Raw genomic sequence first — 18646 nt, forward strand, 5'->3', positions numbered from 1 at the left:
CAGGCTGGAAAGCCAGAAACCCATGTTATGCCACACGAAAGCAGTTAATAAACTGATTCCTCCAGTGCCTTGGAAAGTCATCTGTAGCTCTAGGGAAATGGTTGAAAATTTCAGGATGTTGAGGTTTGCGGGCTGCTTCTTGCCACTCTCAACAAAGTCCTACATGAGCCAGAAGGATCTGGATAGAGGTGGCAGCGTGCAGGCAGAGATGGGGGTTGGTGTGCTAGGAGAAGCTCTCTTTGCCTATTGGCTACAACCTAAACTGAAAAGGTTTTCAGGTTGAAAAATCCTACTGCTTCTATAGCGCAAACTGAGGCAGATATAGGAGATGTTTCTGAAGAAGTGGTATTGGCAAGAGGCAAGACCATGGACCCCTGTCTTTCTCAAGTACTTTCAGTGAAAGGTTCTCAGTGTGACAGTGACAGCCAGCTCACTGGCAAAGACCAGGTGGGGGATATTGCCTTCCAATCCAAGCTGAATGTTTTCACTGGTCTCAAGTCGAGAGGGTGGTGAACAGGTATATCATATAGGCTCATAAATAAAAGACCAGAGTTTTAAATTCTCTTACATGCCCAAAACTAAGATTTTGAGGGACATGTGTTTCCCAAAAAACCACAAGCCCGGCCAGCACCAGCCTGCGTTGTTGACTCAAAGCAATGAACCCCAACTCACGAAACCGACACCAGCAGGAAGTGGGCTGAAAAGCTATGCAGCCCCAAGAGGGGTGCACCTTCGATGCCCACTTCAGATGTGGCCACAGAAGAGAGTGAACAAAGTGGGGAACAGTCCTGGAGAGAGGACCTTCATCCAAGGAATTTGCTCCACACCCTGGGATTCTTTGCTATTTCTGCGCACCAAGATTTGATGACAGCAGCCAACCAGTGGCTGCAGGCGTTTCCATTTTCCCTTCTTCTGGACAGGGGTTCCTACTGTGTTATACTGTTCTAATGTACTGTTGTATGTTGGGTGTGATGAGGCAGCTAACTTGTGTATGCTGGGCACTGCACCACGAAGAACTACATCCAGACCCCACACTGCAGGCTGTCCATGCCCAGATCCCAGGCTGGGAGCTGGGTACAGGCACTGGATGGAACTTTGGGGTTGTCTTCCCCCCGGGGAGGACATTTGAAGCTTTGGGAGAATGGAGCACACAGACATTTGGTTGGCCAAAGGGACAGACTGGGAATGAGACTGCTAATTGGCCCCTAATGGTCATGATCTCCTTCTTCTATCTGGGGACATGGAAATCCAGGGGGAAGAAAAGACAATATTTCATTATCTTCCTGAAAGCTATGTTTGGCCAAGTAACTGACCAGTAGGACTGAAGTGTGGAGAGGCAATGCCTGTGACCAGAAGGGGTGAACTCTCCTCTTTCTCTTTTCTGTTCCCACTGGCTGGGTGGTAGAGATGGTGAAACATCTCATACCACACAGATACCTAATACCTAGGGCTAGTGAAGCAACAAGATAGGAAAACACCTGGGCTCCCAGGCTGCTTACCTACACACAGGTAAGAGAGAAAGAAACTTCTATCTTGCTTAAGCCAATCTCACCTGAAGTTTCCCTTCCAGCAGTTCAACCTGTATGTTACAAATTACTCACCCTCTCCTCTCCTCCATGCCCATGTGCTTTGGGTGGGTCTCAGGAGGAAGAGCATATGACGAGGCCTAAGCCAATCACTGCATCACATTTCCCTGGCCGCAGAGGTTGTTCAGGATAAAAGGTCTGTGTCCCACTTAGCGCCAATGACATACAATAAAGAATTTCTCTAGGAGTCTTGAGAAAGAAACTCACTCACTGGGACTTCCCTGGTGGCGCAGTGGTTAAGAATCCACCTGCCAATGCAGGGGACACGGGAGTCCTCAGGAACAAGCAAGACAGATCCAGAAATATCCATTACTGCATTGCTTCCTTCCTGGAGCTAAGTGCACCATCTAACCTCTTGACTTTCCTCTTTTCCACTCTTTCTACCAACTAGAGACCTCTGCTGACGCAGAATTCCAGCTGCTTGGACACCTTGAATCACCAAGGCCCCAGCTCCTCCTGGTGGCATCTCTTAATGCATCCTGCGTCTTCCTCTGCAGCTAGCTGCCTTGCTCCTGCCATCTTTCCAAACTCCCAGTTCAAACAAGAGGAATCTGATAGACATACATGATCTTTAATGCCAAAGAAAAGCTCACAAGTCCTGCCCAGCCGATGAACTCAGCACTTTAGATCATGTGGCCCTCTCCCACCCAATGGCCACATGGTCTAAAACATGTCCACCTACTAGCTGTCCCCTCTGCTAGGGCTGTGGGCATAGCAGGTGCCACCAGTGATGTATTGTACTTCTACATAGAAGTACATTAGCCAGGGCTTCCCTGGTGGCGCAGTGGTTAAGAATCTGCCTGCCATGCAGGGGACACGAGTTCGAGCACTGGTCTGGGAATATTCCACGTGCCGCGGAGCAACTAAGCCCGTGCACCACAACTACTGAGCCTGCACTGAGCCTGTGCTCTAAAGCCCGCGCGCCACAACTACTGAAGCCCGCGCGCCACAACTACTGAAGCCCGCGCACCTACAGCCCATGCTCTGCAACAACAAAAGCCACCACAGTGGGACGCCCACGCGCAGCAACGAAGACACAATGCAGCCAATAAATAAATAAATAAAATATAAAATATATTTTTTAAAAAAAGAAGTGTATTAGCCAGTGTACTCTTTGGACTTCGAGAGGCAAAAACCCAACTCAAATTGGGTGAAGCACCAAAGGACTTTTCTTTGGCTCTTGTAAGGCAAGAGTCCAAAATCAGGTTTGGCTGAATCCAGAGGCTTAAATGATGTCAGCAGAACCTGGCACCTCGGAGCTTCCCTGGTGGTGCACTGTTTAAGAATCCGCCTGTCAACGCAGGGGACATGGGTTCCAGCTCTGGTCTGGGAAGATCCCATATGCCGCAGAGCAACTAAGCCCCAAGTGCCTCAACTACTGAGCCTGTGCTCTAGAGCCCACAAGCCACAGCTACTGAGCCCATGTGCCACAACTACTGAAGCCCGCGCGCCTAGAGCCCATGCTCTGCAACAAGAGAAGCCACCACAATGAAAAGCCCGTGCACCGCAACAAAGAGTAGCCCCCGCTCGCTGCAACTAGAGAAAGCCTGTGAGCAGCAACGAAGACCCAATGCAGCCAAAAATAAATAAATAAATTTATTTAAAAAAAAAAAAAGAACCTGGCACCTCTTCGTCTCTTTTAGTTCGACTTTCCATACGTTGTTAACTCAGCAGCTCCCGGATTAGATCCTCACAGCTCTAAGTCCATGGAAAAGAGTTTTAGGAATTGAGAATAATGTCAAATTATTGTAATAGCTATTATTGTTATTATCACTCCCAACAGTTCCCCTTAAATTCTAAGTCTGAGTCATAATAAACTAACATGAGTCACTGCCCAGCTCTTCACGCATCACCATGGCCTAAGGAATGCAATGTTCTGACTGGCCAGGTCTGGATCAAGCTCTAGAGTCAAGGAGAAGTCAGCCGACCCTAAGAATAGAGGTCTGAGAACAGAGGAGAACACATGGATTTTGTCACCAGAAGAAGCAAGATTGATTCTGGACAGGCAAAAACACCAAATAGCCATTGCAAGCTGCACCTTTGGCCACACGACATCCACTCCTATCCTTCCTCCCATAAACATACTTGTTAAAATATTCTTGCCTAAGATAATGAATGCAATTTTACCATATGCCACCGAAATTCTACTCATATCCACTGCAACAGGAGACCACAGGGGACCTAGATTCTCAATCAGTGACTGCCTCCAGCTCCAGGTCCATAATCTCTGGGTGATGTGCAATGCTTTCAGGGAGCCCAGAAAGAACTGTACTAAGTGAGGCTCTGAGGACTAGAGAGCAGAACCGAATGGATGATCTCTTTAGCATGCAGGCGAATAAATTCCAATCAGTTTCCAATTCGTCTGGATTATTCCACTCAAGATTCAGGTTTCAGACTGAAAGCATCTGATTGACCTAATCTGCATCCCATACCCAAACCCCCTTGACCAGGACAGAGTGCATCTGATGGAAGAGGGAACATGGTTTCTGTTATTCTATGAGGGAAGCAGGTATACATGGCAGATCCTCACCACATCTATTTCTAAGACTTGACAAAGAGATAGAGACACTGCTGAAGAGCCAGCTGGTGGGAGGGTGGCTGAGTCAGTGGGCTCAGATGTGGCATCAATGGCTGCTCCAGATATGCAAGCATCCCTCATGCCTGAGAACCTATGGACTCAATTCTTTTTATGAGGCCACTAAAACAGCCCTTGCTCTGGCGAAACTGGGACATTGTTTGTGCCAGTTCAGGCCAGGGTGTTGGTTCCTTGCTGATCCTATCATTATATTGCGTGAGGACCAAATGATGGACACTGCTGATTGCTTACCTGTGTCAGGATAGGCTAGGTTACATGGCAATAGCAAACCTCGTGAAAATATCAGTGTCTTAACTAAACAAAGGCTTATTTCTCTCTCTTGCTTTATGTCCATCATAAGTTGGCAAGAGAGCTCTGTTCCTCATAGTTCCTCAGGAACCCAGGCAGCTGGAGGCTTCTTGACATATGCTTTTACAGGCACCACATCGATGGAAAATGATGGGGAATCACACACCAACTCTTAAAGCTTCCACTAGAAAGTGGTATGTGTCACTTATACTCATATTTATTTCATTGGCCAAAGTAAATCACACATCCATGCCTAAGCCCCAAGCGGAGGTTTGTACCACCTGCAGGAAAAAAGGAAAGCCAACTGCACTGGCCAGGTACACACACAGCACTAATGACAAACACTACCCAAGTTCTCTCTTCTTCTTTCTTCCTAACAGAGTCACAGTTTTATCCAGGATGACAATGTGCCCAGCTAAATATACATTTCCTAGTTTCCTTTGTAACTAGGAGTAGCCCTGTGACCTCATGCTGACCAATGAGATATAAGAGGGAATCATCAGTAAGGAAAGCGAGATGTGATGTCCTAAGATGCAGCAGTCATGCTGTGACCATAAAGACAGAGCTACACAATAAGGAAGTTAAAGGAGGGGAATGAGGGAGCCTAGAATCTTAATGAAATCCTTGAGTGGCTGCCTTTCCCTAGGCTGCCAATCTCTGGGCTGCTTGTTACCCAAGAACAGTAAACCCTTATCTCTTTTACCCACTGATAGTCGGGTTGTACAGTGTTTGCATTCAAATACATACCTTATTATTTATCTTCTTTGTGTTTGAAGTTTCTCACTGTGTGTCTTTAACATACAGATGATTCATGGTACAAGGAAAAGAACATGGACTTTGGATCACTCAACACTGGCTTCAAATCTAGGCTTGACCAATTTCTAATTATGTGTGCTTGGGTGGATAACTAAAGATACATAACTAAGGTTCTTTGAGCCTTAATTTCCTTATCTATAAAATGGGAACAAAAACCCTGTGACACGGACAGCCATCTCTGAAGTCCCTCGCCCACCTCCCACTGTAAGACTGAAAAGTCAGTTACCTGCTTTTTTCGTCTCCCTTGAAACCAGCATGGCTGTGTGTGGGTCTTGCCCATGAGGTATGAGTCAACATGCTCAGGGCTTTCTGATGGAAGGAGAGAAGTGAGTGAGGAAAGAAGCACTTATCCCACCCATGTCCTCTTCCTTCTTTTTCTGCCTTTGAACTTGGTGATAGAGAACACCACGCTTGGTGCTATAGTAGCAATGTTGCAACTTTAAGCTGACACATGCTGAGATGGCAGAGCAGAACGACACAAGGAGCCTGAGTCTTTGATGATACTCTTTGCCACACCAAATCTGAGGCCATCTAGCTCCAATTTCTTGTTAAGTAATACTATATTTCACCAATTCTAAGATCCACATTCTTTGTCACATGTAATACCTCTAAAATCAAGTCACATCTCACAAACGATTTGATAATAAAGAATTGCTTCAGGGCTTCCCTGGTGGCGCAGTGGTTGAGAGTCTGCCTGCCGATGCAGGGGACATGGGTTCGTGCCCCGGTCCGGGAAGATCCCACATGGTGCGGAGCGGCTGGGCCCGTGAGCCATGGCCGCTGAGCCTGCGCGTCCAGAGCCTGTGCTCCGCAACGGGAGAGGCCACGACAGTGAGAGGCCCGTGTACCACACAAAAAAAAAATTGCTTCATAGTTTGATAGCATTTTTTTCTTATGCAAAGAAGGTAGTGTACTAATGATACATTTCATAATCAATGGCATCTTCAAGTTAATAAAATATGGTAACCAATCTCCTTATGGTTTAAGCCACATTTAGTCAGGTTTTCTGTAAACTGTAGCCAAAATAATTCCTAACTGATAAAAAAAAATACATACTATAACATAAAAATCAAACTTATGGTCACCAAAGGAGAAAGAGTTAGGGGAGGGATGAATTAGGAGTTTGGGATTAACGGGTACACACTACTATATGTAAAATAGATAAACAACAAGGACCTACCGTGTAGCACAAGGAACTATATTCAATATATTGTAATAACCTATAATGGAAAAGAATCTGAAAAAAATATATATATATAAACTGAATCACTTTGCTGTACATCTGAAACTAACACAATGTTGTAAGTCAACTACACTTCAATAAAAAGTTGTTTGTTTTGAAAAGAAGAAAACTTCATAATCTGAAAAATAAATACCTACTATAGAGGGTGGTTATGAAGAATGAATGAATAAAATAATGTAAGTAAAGTATGTACTTTGTGTAGACAGTTTTCAAGGGATGGTATTTGGTCAGCGGCTCAATATATATATATGTTTTTTATTAGAGTATAATTGCTTTACAATGTTGTGGTAGTTTCTGCTGTACAATGAAGTGAATCAGATATATGTACACATATATCCCCTCCCTCTTGGACCTCCTTCCCATCGCTCCCACCCTACCCATCTAGGTCATCACACAGCACCGAGCTGAGCTCCCTGTGCCCTACTGCAGGTTCCCACTAGCTATCTATTTTACACATGGTAGTGTATTTATGTCAAACCTAATCTCCCAAATCATCCCACCCTCCCCTTCCCCCTCTGTGTCCACATGTCCATTCTTTATGTCTGCGTGGGTCATTTGTAGAGATGTGGCTCAATATCTTTTTATATAAATTCTTTTTTTCTACCATGTCCAACAGTAAACACACATACACATGTATACATATACACTCACTTAAGAGGGGTAGATGCCCAGAAAATAAGGCCAGGTAAACAAACTCTGAGTTACAAGTTTGGCCCACGGAGAACTCAAAGCGGGTGGCAATCTTGTATCATTTGAGATTCTTGATTACAAATGGCAGATACCCACCCAAACTTGCTTAAGTACAAATGGGAATTTGTAGACTCACCTAAGAGAAAAGTTCAACAGTGTTCTGGCTTCAGACATGGTCTGATTCAACTGTCACCAGGACCCAATATTTCTCTCCCTCTGATCTCTGGTCACCACAACTCCAAGATGATCCTGTTCTCATCGGGCTCTTTTCTAATCATGCAAGATTCCTGCGTTATATTCAAGGCGTTCGGGAAGAGCACCTGTCTCTCTCCCACCATTGTGAGGAAAAATGGGTTACATCTCATTGGCCCTGATCATCCCTGTGCCTGTGTCTTTCTGAACCCATCACTGCACCCAGGAGAGGGAACTGCAGAGGAATCAAGGCCAGCTCCAAAACAGAGGGTGGGGTCAACCACACTTGAGCCATCAGCACTGAGACAACGCACACAGGGTACCATTTTAGCAGAAGAAGGATGAAGGATGCTGTGTTACAACAACCCCAGGTATCCTCCCTGAGCCTTTTTCTCTCTTTCCCCTAAATCCACTACCAGCACCCAGGCCTTGGAGCTTTACCACTCCCACAACAATTAAGGCTGGTCCAGGGACTTCCCTGGTGGTGCAGTGGTTAAGAATCTGCCTGCCAATGCACGGGACACGGGTTTGAGCCCTGGTCCGGGAAGATCCCACATGCCGCGGAGCAACTAAGCCCTTGCGCCACAACTGCTGAGCCTGCTCTCTAGAGGCCGCGTGCCACAACTACTGAAGCCCGTGCACCTAGAGCCCATGCTCTGCGACAAGAGAAGCCACCGCAATGAGAAGCCCGTGCACCGCAACGAAGAGTAGCCCCCACTTGCCGCAAACTAGAGAAAGCCCACGTGCAGCAATGAAGACTCAACGCAGCCAAAAATAAATTAATTAAATTAATTAATTTAAAAAAAAAGATTAAGGCTGGTCCAGGGAAGACCAAAGTCAGCCAGTAAGGAGAAGTGGCAAGACCATCTACCTGAGGCCACAGCTGCAAGGTTTGTGAAGCAGGAGAAAGGATGCAGCTCGTCAAAGGTGAGCCCTGCTCAGCTCCCCACTCTAGTCTCACCAAAGTAATCAACAAGAAAATGATTGTGTTTCAGTCAACTCTTGCTGCCTACAGAATCTCTTGGGCAGTAAGCATTTGTATCACCCTTCCATGTCTGCGCCTTGGCTGGGGTAGGTTGGCATAAGCTGACCTAGTTGATTCCAGGCTCCCAGACCGGTTTGGATCTGCTCCACAGATCTCTCATCAGTCTGGAACCAGCAGCTCCCTGGGTCGTGCTCTTCTCACCTCAATGGCAGAAGCACAAGAGAGCAAGGCAAGTCCAGCCTTTGCTCGCCTCATCTCCGCTAACGTGCTATTGGCCCAAGCAAGTAACAAGGCCAAGCTGAAGGTCAAGTAGAAGGGAGGTGAGTTTCCCCACTGTGTGCAAGAATGAGGAAGTACAATTCCAATACAGGGAAAAGAGGACTTGGGACGGATAATTTAATCTGCCACAGAAGGTACCCAAAGAATAACCTTCCCCACAGGCTCAGCACTTTTACTGATTTGCTCTGTATAGTGAACGCTCAGCCTTGAGCCCTAAAGTCCAATAAGATGGCCTTGTCCCTCATCACATGATCCATTTGGAGGGGGGAAAGGAGTAAGATATGAGAGAGCCCTGAGCTCTCTATGGAGGCCACACCTGGAATGGAGCACCAGTCAACAGAGATTTCTTCTCTTCTGTCCACTGCCCTCATGCCCTCAACAGTCTTGATTTGAAACTGAGCAGGAATCTGTGGGGCCCTCCTGGGTATAAAAGCCTTTCTGTGCTCCCCATTGCTTTCTTTCTTTCTTTTTTTTTTTTTTGGCTGCATGGGGTCTTAGTTGCAGCATGTAGGATCTTTAGTGGTGGCATGGCATGTGGACTCTTTGTTGCGGCATGCGGACGCTTGCGGGATCTAGTTCCCGGACCATGGATTGAACCCGGGCCCCCTGTATTGGGAGCGTGGAGTCTTACCCACTGGAGAACCAGGGAAGTACCCCCCATTTCTTGCTTGTAGGAAAAAGGCTTCAGACCTTCCCTGAGTTCCAAAGAGCAGATTCAAACAGTTACTAATTAGGAAAATGAGGGAATGCAGAAACAAATTCCTGCAGTCAAGAAACAATAGTGCAGGGACTTCCCTGGTGGTCCAGTGGTTGAGACTTCGCCTTCCAATGCAGGGGGTGCGGGTTCGATCCCTGGTCGGGGAGTTAGGATCCCACATGCCTCGTGGCCAGGGAACCGAAACATAAAACAGAGGCAATGTTGTAACAAATTCAATAAAGACTTTGGAAATGGTCCACATCAAAAAAAAAAAAATCTATAAAAAAAAAAGAAACAATAGTGCAGCTTGGGGCAGGGTCCTGGTTCCTCCTTGGGGAGGGTGGGGGATATGAATAGCAATTTGATACAAATCTTTGAGTTCTTCTACAGGAACTAAGGCTCCCACCCAAGCGGAGGATGGTGACTACATGCTGAGCGTAAGCACTTGGACCCCAGGCTGGTCAGAACTAGATAGAAAGCTGATGACTGAGATTCCTGGAACATCACCCTGTTAGCTCACCACCAGCAAGTCAGTAGAAAGTCACATACCCTGCAGCCCTCCCCCAAATTTGCTTTTAAAACTCTTTCCTGAAAACCATCGAGGACGTTAGGCTTTTTGAGCCAGTTCTCCTTGCCTGGCCCTTGCAATAAACCTTTCTCTGCTCCAAAATCCAACATCTCAGCTTGTTTGGCCTCACTGTGCATTGGGCACACGAACTTGGGTTCAACAACAGATTCAGTCTTCAGAAAAGCCCGGCCCAAGTAATGCATCTGAGAACCTGAGCTAGCGTTAAGTCTTCCCGTCTCCCATAGCCAGGGCCAGCCTCAGGCAACCCCCTGATCTCTGAGACAGTGTTGTGGTCAGCATCTTCTACTCTCTCACCTTGCCTACTGCAGCCTTCTGAGGTCAGAGCATAAGGAGAGAGGAAAGGAAGAGTAGGGAACGTCCTTTCTTTTTTTTTTTTTTTTTTTTGCGGTACACAGGCCTCTCACTGTTGTGGCCTCTCCCGTTGCGGAGCACAGGCTCCGGACGCACAGGCTCAGCGGCCATGGCTCACGGGCCTAGCCGCTCTGCGGCATGCGGGATCTTCCCGGACTGGGGCACGAACCCGTGTCCCCTGCATCGGCAGGCGGACTCTCAATGACTGCACCACCAGGGAAGCCCCCAACAAATGAATCAGAAGCCACTTGCTCACTTCTCAGCCCCTAGAAAGTTTCCCGCCTACTTCCTTCTGCTGCAGCCCCATCACCCCAGCTCTTCCGTTCATGTGGCCCACATCCGATCATGGGAATTATGCACACAGCCCGCATCCTGACAAGCCCCAGGAGCCCCAGTGGTAATTCCCTGTCACTCAGACCCACATTCCCACCACAAGTGGCACATCTAGTCCCCGAGATCCACAGCTCTTTGACCCTCATTAGAGGGAGGGCAGCTACTTCCCACCACAGCAGCAGATTGCTCGGGCCTCTGGCTCTCTCTCCACCATCTCAAGCCAGAAGCCACAATTGCCTGTGCGCACCAACCACCAGTTCATTTCCTCCCAAAGCGAGCTCTCAGAGTGGTCCTGTTGAAGCCGAAGCTCCCTGGGCTGGAGGGGAGGGTGTAGCTTCCCCCCTGCCCCGCTTGCCGAGGGTCCCACGTCACAGCCCAGCCTTCCCCATGGCATCTCCCAAGTCCTCTCTCTCCTCCACTCTCCCAGCCTTTTCTTTCCCACTATGGGCCAGCCATCTAGCTGGTTCTCAGCCGCCTTTGAAAATCGACATCATCGTCTACCCCCACCCTTTGGAGTTCGATTGCTAACTTCTTAGTATCTCAGCCAAAATGTCAATTTAACAACTTGAAATATCAAAAGAAAAAAAATTTTTCCCAGCAGCCCCCTGGAAGATGTCTTCATGGATCTCACTGGCTAAAACACAATCCTATGGCCACCCCTAGCTGCAAAGAGGGCTGGCCAAGTCAGAATGTAGCAAAGGGAGATGTGGGTGTCAGGAATGGCTCAGACCCTCCAGATGCATCCCTGGGGGCCAAGCACACTGCTGCCTCTAACAAAATCTGGGTTCCACTGTGAGCATCGGAGAAGCTGGAGGAAGGGTTGGGGTGGGTGTTGAAGGCTAAGTAGTAAATTAACTGTTGTTTGTCACAAATGGCCCTGGTCGATAAGACCCTACACTCGAGTGGCCAACAATCCTTGGGACAGCTGCCTGGTCAGAGGTGACAATTCAGAAAGGGCAAGCCTTGCATTGATCCCTGATTTCTGCTCTGAGGGGCAGCCTTGGTGGTCAAGGAACCCGGAGCTAGAACAGCTAATCAAACCTGGCCAGCCACTCCCTAGCCTCATCTCCTCAATGTCCCGCACTTTCCACCTGAGTAAAATGGGAATAAGAGCTTCACAGAGCTTGCTGTCCCCACCTCCCATTCACTTCCTGCCTTGGCTAACAATTAATTAAGAGTCTTAGTTGCAAATATCAGAAATCAACTCATACTGGCTTAAGAAAAAAAAAAAAAAAGGTAATTTATTGCACCACCCGGGATAAATGGCCTCCGGCACAGCAGGACCAAGAGTGAGACAGCTTCCTCAGGCTTCCCACGCTGCTCTGAGCTCTTGTCTCACACACACTCCTCCACACGGGCGCTCCCAACATCCCCAGACTCAGCTCCTGCAGCTCAACAACTCCCACCAATAAAGGGAGTGATTCCACAAAAATTCCAGGATTGATTCTGATTAGGTCATGACCCCACCCTGAACCTATCGCTGTGGTCTGGGTCATGTGCAAAGCTCCAGAAAAGAAGCAGGGGGGAAAGGGAAGAGATCGGCTTCTATCAGCTACTACGTGGACAAGGAGAGGAGAGAGTCGTTCCCGAGAAAGAAGAGGCAGGACACCGTTGCCAGGAGAGGAAAAATGCTGCCAACAGGGAACAGGAAGCAGGGAGAACTGGGCAGGGGAACAGAGAACATCCCTGGGAGGCAGGAGTGAGCCGTGGGCCCTGGGCTGCACCCTGGGACCCTGGGTGGTCGTCCATAGGATGGCACACATTTGAAGCCAGCGTGGTGGAGTAGGAGAGAAGGAGGGGACTTCTGACCTGACAAGGACAGATGCTCCCTCCAAGCTCCTCAGCAGAAGGGGTTATGGGAAATTCAGGTTATGGGAAATTTATTAGGGTGGCTGAGGCCACCCTAATAAAACCAGAGAAAAGCGATGATGCTGGTGGGGGAAACCCTTCTCCATCTCACAAAGAGGGACCTGGGGTGACTGGGCTGGAGTTGACATAAATGTCAGAAACACAGTCTTCCACACGTTTCTCAACGTGTCCTTTATCCTGCTCTGGCCTCTCTGTTCCTAAGTGATGACAGATGACACTTCTTTAGACAGGGCTGATTCTTAAGGTTAATTGAAAGTGGCCTTTTGCGTGAATCATCCATTGCACTGAATTATTAATCACCTGCAGACATTTGCAGGCTTTTAAACACTTGGACTTCCTGCAACCCTCCTTGGAAATGCTTTTTCCAGTGGAAATATGACTTCCTTTTGGCCACGGAAAACAGAAACATTGCCTGCTGCTGTTTCCAGATTTCCCACCTCCCAGGGGCCCAGTAAGGAGCAAGATCTGAAAACAGGAAGCAGGGCCGGGGCTGCAGGCAGACTCAGAGCCCATTCTTTTCTGCGGAGTTGGCTCCAGGCCAGCCTGGTCTCAGAGCCTCCACGGGACAGTGGACAGAGGGAGACTGACCACAGTGCCTGTGGCTGTTGGCCTTGTTCATGGTCATCTCCACAGCAAATGGTGTCCAGGGGCCTTGCATGGGCCCTTCAGCGGGTCAGTGGGGAGGAAGGAATGAGGAGGGCCAGGTGTCAGGTCCAGCTCCACCACTTACTGGGTGGGCCATGGAACCTCTTTGATTTGGTTTCCTCGTCTGAAAAGGTGGTCCCTGCTGGACAGGCTGACACAAGGCAGGGCTCAGTGGGATCATGTACATCAAGCCTGCATCATGGGACTTCCCTGGTGGTCCAGTGGGTAAGGCTCTGCACTCCCAATGCAGGGGGCCTGGGTTCGATCCCTGGCCAGGGAACTAGATCCCACATGCATGTCACAACTAAGAAGTACACATGCCGCAAGTAAAGATCCCACATGCCACAACAAAGATCCCACATGCCGCAACCTAAGATCTGGAGCAGCCTAAATCAATAAATGTTAAATTAAAAAAAAGCCTGCATCATGATAACCAGAACATAAGGAGCAACAAGGAAGGTGGATTTCCCTCCTGCCATCTGCTCTCATTTTCTAGTGGAAGAAGAAAGACTCAGAACTCAGTGGGCTGGCTGGACATGTAAGGGGCTTGCAGATAGAGCTGGCAAAGTAAGTGCAAGCCCCAGCAGCTGGTGTCCAGGGCTAGGTCAAGGAGCTCCTATCAGACCCCGAAGGGTAAGCCCAAGATGTGTGATCCATGGACAATGGTGGCAGAAGCCAGGAAGCAGCTCAGCCTGAGGGCACAAGCTCTTCATCCACCATTCAGCACAGCCTTGGCCGGGAGGTAGATATTGGGAACGCTGAGATAAATAAGACATGGCCCTCTGCCTTCATGGAGGTTCTGGTCTGCCAGGCAGAGTGAGCTGGGGTATCAGTCACAGACACAGACTCCTATAAAGCAACATGGTAGCTGCAGGTACAGTGAGGACAAGGAAAGGGTGATGAAGGGCTTCCTGGAGGAGGAGGAGATACTAGAGTCTCATCCTGAAGGATGAGCAGTGAAGAAGGAGAGGGGGCCCCTGGATATCTCAGGCAGGGAGAGGGCAGCATAATGAAAAGGCCCCTGGTGCATTGGCAGAGCTGTCAGAAGTATTTCCACCAGTCTGGGCCCTGAGCATTGCAGAGGGACGGGGGGATATGGGGTGTCCCGGTGGGTGAGAATGGGGAGAGAAGCCTGGAAGAAATAAGCTGGGGCAGGGGTATAGGATCGAATCTAAACTACAGAGAGAAAGTTGATGAGGGGAGGCATGACGGAGACCTGGGCCAGGTTCTTGATGGTGATGGAGATGGATGGAGGAGGAAGAGGCAGGACTTGGTGACTGCTTGGGTGCGACTGGTGGTGACTGCTTGGTTATGAGTGGTGAGGGAAGGAGGCCAGGGAGGAAGATGGCGCCCTGGGAAGGCACAGCGCAGGGCTGGGGGAGGATGGGCAGCTCTGGGCCTGGCACTTCTTGACTGGCCACAGGCATTGCCTTTTCCAGGAGTATCCACTTCCCCACCCCACACCCAGAAGGGCCCCAGGGCAGCTCAGGCCCAACTGTGGAAGTGGCTGGGTATGAATGTGTGCCATGCCCATCAGGGAGGAGTGGTCAGGCAGACAGGACAGTCGCGAGTCAGGGGGGGAGGGGTATGCTGTGGTAATGAGGGGTCATGGTGGCTGGAGGATTGCCATCTGGGGGCACATGGGCCTTGCTAGCTGCCTGGTCCCAGCTTAGGAGCAAGCTGAGAGCTCCGGGCAGCAGGAGGAAGGAGAATATAAACCATCTCTCCCAGAGGGCTGCCCAGACACTGTGCTCAGCACAACAAAAGCTCCAAAGATGTCCACTCCCTAGTTCCTGGAACCCGGGAACAGGTTACTTTGTAAGGCAAAAGGGACTTTGTAAATATGATTAAGTTAAGCACCTTGAGATGCAACATCACTAATTATTAGAGAAATGCAAATCAAAACTACAATGTTGGGGGCTTCCCTGGTGGCGCAGTGGTTAAGAATCCACCTGCCAATGCAGGCGACATGGGTTCAAGCCCTGGTCCGGGAAAATCCCACATGCTGCGCAGCAACTAAGCCCTTGTGTCACAACTACTGAACCTGCACTCTAGAGCCCGAGAATCACAACTACTGAAGCCCGCGCACCTAGAGACCATGCTCCGCAACAAGAGAAGCCACCACAATGAGAAGCCTGCGCACTGCAATGAAGAGTAGCCCCCGCTCGCCACTAAAGAAAGCCCACACGCAGCAATGATTACCCAATGCAGCCAAAAATAAATTAATTAATTTAAAACCATATGGTAATTAATTACCATATGACCCAGCAATCCCACTACTGGGCATATACCCAGAGAAAATCATGATTCAAAAAGACACATGCACCCCAACGTTCATTGCAGCACTATTTACAATAGCCAGGTCCTGAAAGCAACCTAAATGCCCATTAACAGACGAATGGATAAAGAAGATGTGGTACATATATACAATGGGATATTACTCAGCCATAAAAAAGAATGAAAGTGGGTCATTTGTAGAGACATGGATGGACCTAGAGACTGTCATACAGAGTGAAGTAAGTCAGAAAGAGAAAAACAAATATTGTATATTAACGTATATACGTGGAATCTAGAAAAATGGTACAGATGAACCTGTTTGCAAGGCAAAAATAGAGACACAGACGTAGAGAACAAATGTATGGACACCAAGGGGGGAAAAGGGGGATGGGATTGACATATATACGCTAATATGTATAAAATAGATATAAAATGAGAACCTGCTGTATAGCACAGGGAACTCCACTTTGCTGTACAGTAGAAACTAAAACAACATTGTAAAACAACTATTTCCCAATTTAAAAAAAAAAAAAAGGACCTTGAGATGGAGAGATTATCCTGGATTATCTGGGTGGGCCCCATGTAATCACAAAGGTTCTTATAAGAAAGAAGGGGACTTCCCTGGTGGTCCAGCGGTTAAGAATCCACGCTTCCACTGCAGGGGGTGCAGGTTCGATCCCTGGTCAGGGAACTAAGATCCTGCAAGCCATGCAGTAAAGCCAAAAAAAAAAAGAAAGAGGGAGACAGCACCTTTGGTCAATTAATCTGTGACAAAGGAGGCAAGAATATACAATGGAGAAAAGACAGCCTCTTCAATAAGTGATGCTGGGAAAACTGGATGGGTACATGTAAAAGAATGAAATTAGAACATTCTCTAACACCATACACAAAAATAAACTCAGAATGGATCAAGGACTTAAATGTAAGGCTGGACACTATAAAACTCTTAGAGGAAAACACAGGCAGAACACCCTTTGACATTAATTGCAGCAATATCTTTGCGATCCACCTCCTAGAGTAATGAAAATAAAAACAAAAATAAACAAATGGGACCTAATTAAACTCAAAAGCTTTTGCACAGCAAAGGACACCATAAACAAAACAAAAAGACAACCCACAGAATGGGAGAAAATATTTGCAAACAAACTAACCGATGAGGGTTTAATCTCCAAAATATACAAACAGCTCATGCAGCTCTACGTCAAAAAAATAAATAAATAAACAACCCAATCAAAAATTGAGCAGAGGGCTTCCCTGGTGGCGCAGTGGTTGAGAGTCCGCCTGCCAATGCAGGGGACACGGGTTCGTGCCCCGGTCCGGGAAGATCCCACATGCCGCGGAGCGGCTGGGCCCGTGAGCCATGGTCACTGGGCCTGCGCGTCCGGAGCCTGTACTCCGCAACGGGAGAGGCCACAGCAGTGAGAGGCCTGCCTACTGCAAAAAACAAAAAAAAACAAAAAATTGAGCAGAAGATCTAAATAGACATTTCTCCAAAGAAGACATACAGATGGCCAAAAAGCACATGAAAAAATGCTCAACATCACTAATTATTAGAGAAATGCAAATCAAAACTATGAGGTACCACCTTACACCAGTCAGAATGGCCATCATCAAAAAGTTTACAAACAATAAATGCTGGAGAGAGTGTGGAGAAAAGGGAACCCTCTTACACTGTTGGTGGGAATGTAAATTGGTACAGCTACTATGGAGAACAGTATGGAGGTTCCTTAAAAAACTAAAAATAGAACTACCATATGATCCAGCAATCCCACTCCTGGGCATATATCTGGAGAAAACCATAATTCGAAAAGATACATGCACCCCCATGTTCATTGCAGCACTGTTTACAATGGCCAAGACATGGAAGCAACCTAAATGTCCATTGACAGATGAATGGATAAAGAAGATGTGCTACGTATATACAATGGAATATTACTCAGCCATAAAAAAGAATGAAATAATGCCATTTGCAGCAACATGGATAGACCTAGAGATTATCATACTAAGTAAGTCAGGCAGAGAAAGACAAATATGATATCACTCATATGTGGAATCTAATTTTTTTTAAATGATATAAATAAACTTATTTACAAAATAGAAACAGACTCACAGATTTTGAAAACAAACTTATGGTTAACAAAGGGCAAATGTAGGTGGGAGGAATGAATTAGGAGCTTGGGATTAAAATACACACACTATTATATATAACATAGATAACCAACAAGGACCTACTCTATGGCACAGTGAACTCTACTTAATATTCTGTAATAACCAATATGGGAAAAGAATCTGAAAAAGAATTAATATATGTATATGTGTAACTGAATCACTTTGTTGTACACCTGAAACTAACACAACATTGTAAATCAACTATACTCCAATAAAATTTAAGAAAAAAAGAAAGAAAGGCAGAAAAAGTAGATATGTAGATGACAGGAAGTCAGAGAGATGAGAAAGTGCTGCTGCTGGCTTTGAAGATGAAGGCAGCTTCTAGAAGCTGGGAAAGGTCGGGAAATGGATTTTCCCCAGAAGGGAAGCAGCCTTGCAGGTCCATTTTAGTCTTCTGCCCTCCAGAACTGTAAGGTAATATATTTGTGTTTTTCTTTTCTTTTTTTTTTTTTTTTTTTTGCGGTACGTGGCCCTCTCACTGTTGTGGCCTCTCCCGTTGCGGAGCGCAGGCTCCGGACGCGCAGGCTCAGCGGCCATGGCTCACGGGCCCAGCTGCTCCGCGGCATGTGGGATCCTCCCGGACCCAGGGCACGAACCCGTGTCCCCTGCATCGGCAGGCAGACTCCCAACCACTGCGCCACCAGGGAAACCCATATTTGTGTTTTTTAACCACTAAATTTGTGGTTATTTGTTACAGCAGCAACAGGAAACTAACACAGACATCCAGTTCAGACCTGAGGGGAAAGACGGGGAGGTCTGGAGCCACTAAAGCCCCATTTCCTGAGACACCGCCCCCATCTCCAGTCTGGTGAAAGCAGAGGTCAGGGCCTCAGGTCTTCTAGACACTCCAGCCAATAAGACTGGTCGCGGAGGGAGGGGAAAGGGCAGTGGGGGAAATGCCCTGCCTCTACCTAGCAGGGTGAGGGGGTGGAGTGGAATGAGAGGTCCCCCATCTTCTCACCACCCCACGCCCATCTAGATCCTGAAAAACACTGACCACACTTCCTCTGCACTCTAGCGACCAAAGGCTCCCAGACAAAC

General features: G+C 47.7%; 1 protein-coding gene across 1 annotated transcript in view; it reads right to left on the reverse strand.

Moving 5' to 3' along the window:
* Nucleotides 1-18646, reverse strand: part of GPRIN2 (G protein regulated inducer of neurite outgrowth 2) — a 37507-nt gene that overhangs the window by 17769 nt on the left and 1092 nt on the right. The gene's annotated exons all lie outside the window — the stretch shown is intronic.

Source organism: Pseudorca crassidens, chromosome 16 (genome assembly GCF_039906515.1).
Source record: "Pseudorca crassidens isolate mPseCra1 chromosome 16, mPseCra1.hap1, whole genome shotgun sequence".
NCBI classification, from domain to species: domain Eukaryota; kingdom Metazoa; phylum Chordata; class Mammalia; order Artiodactyla; family Delphinidae; genus Pseudorca; species Pseudorca crassidens.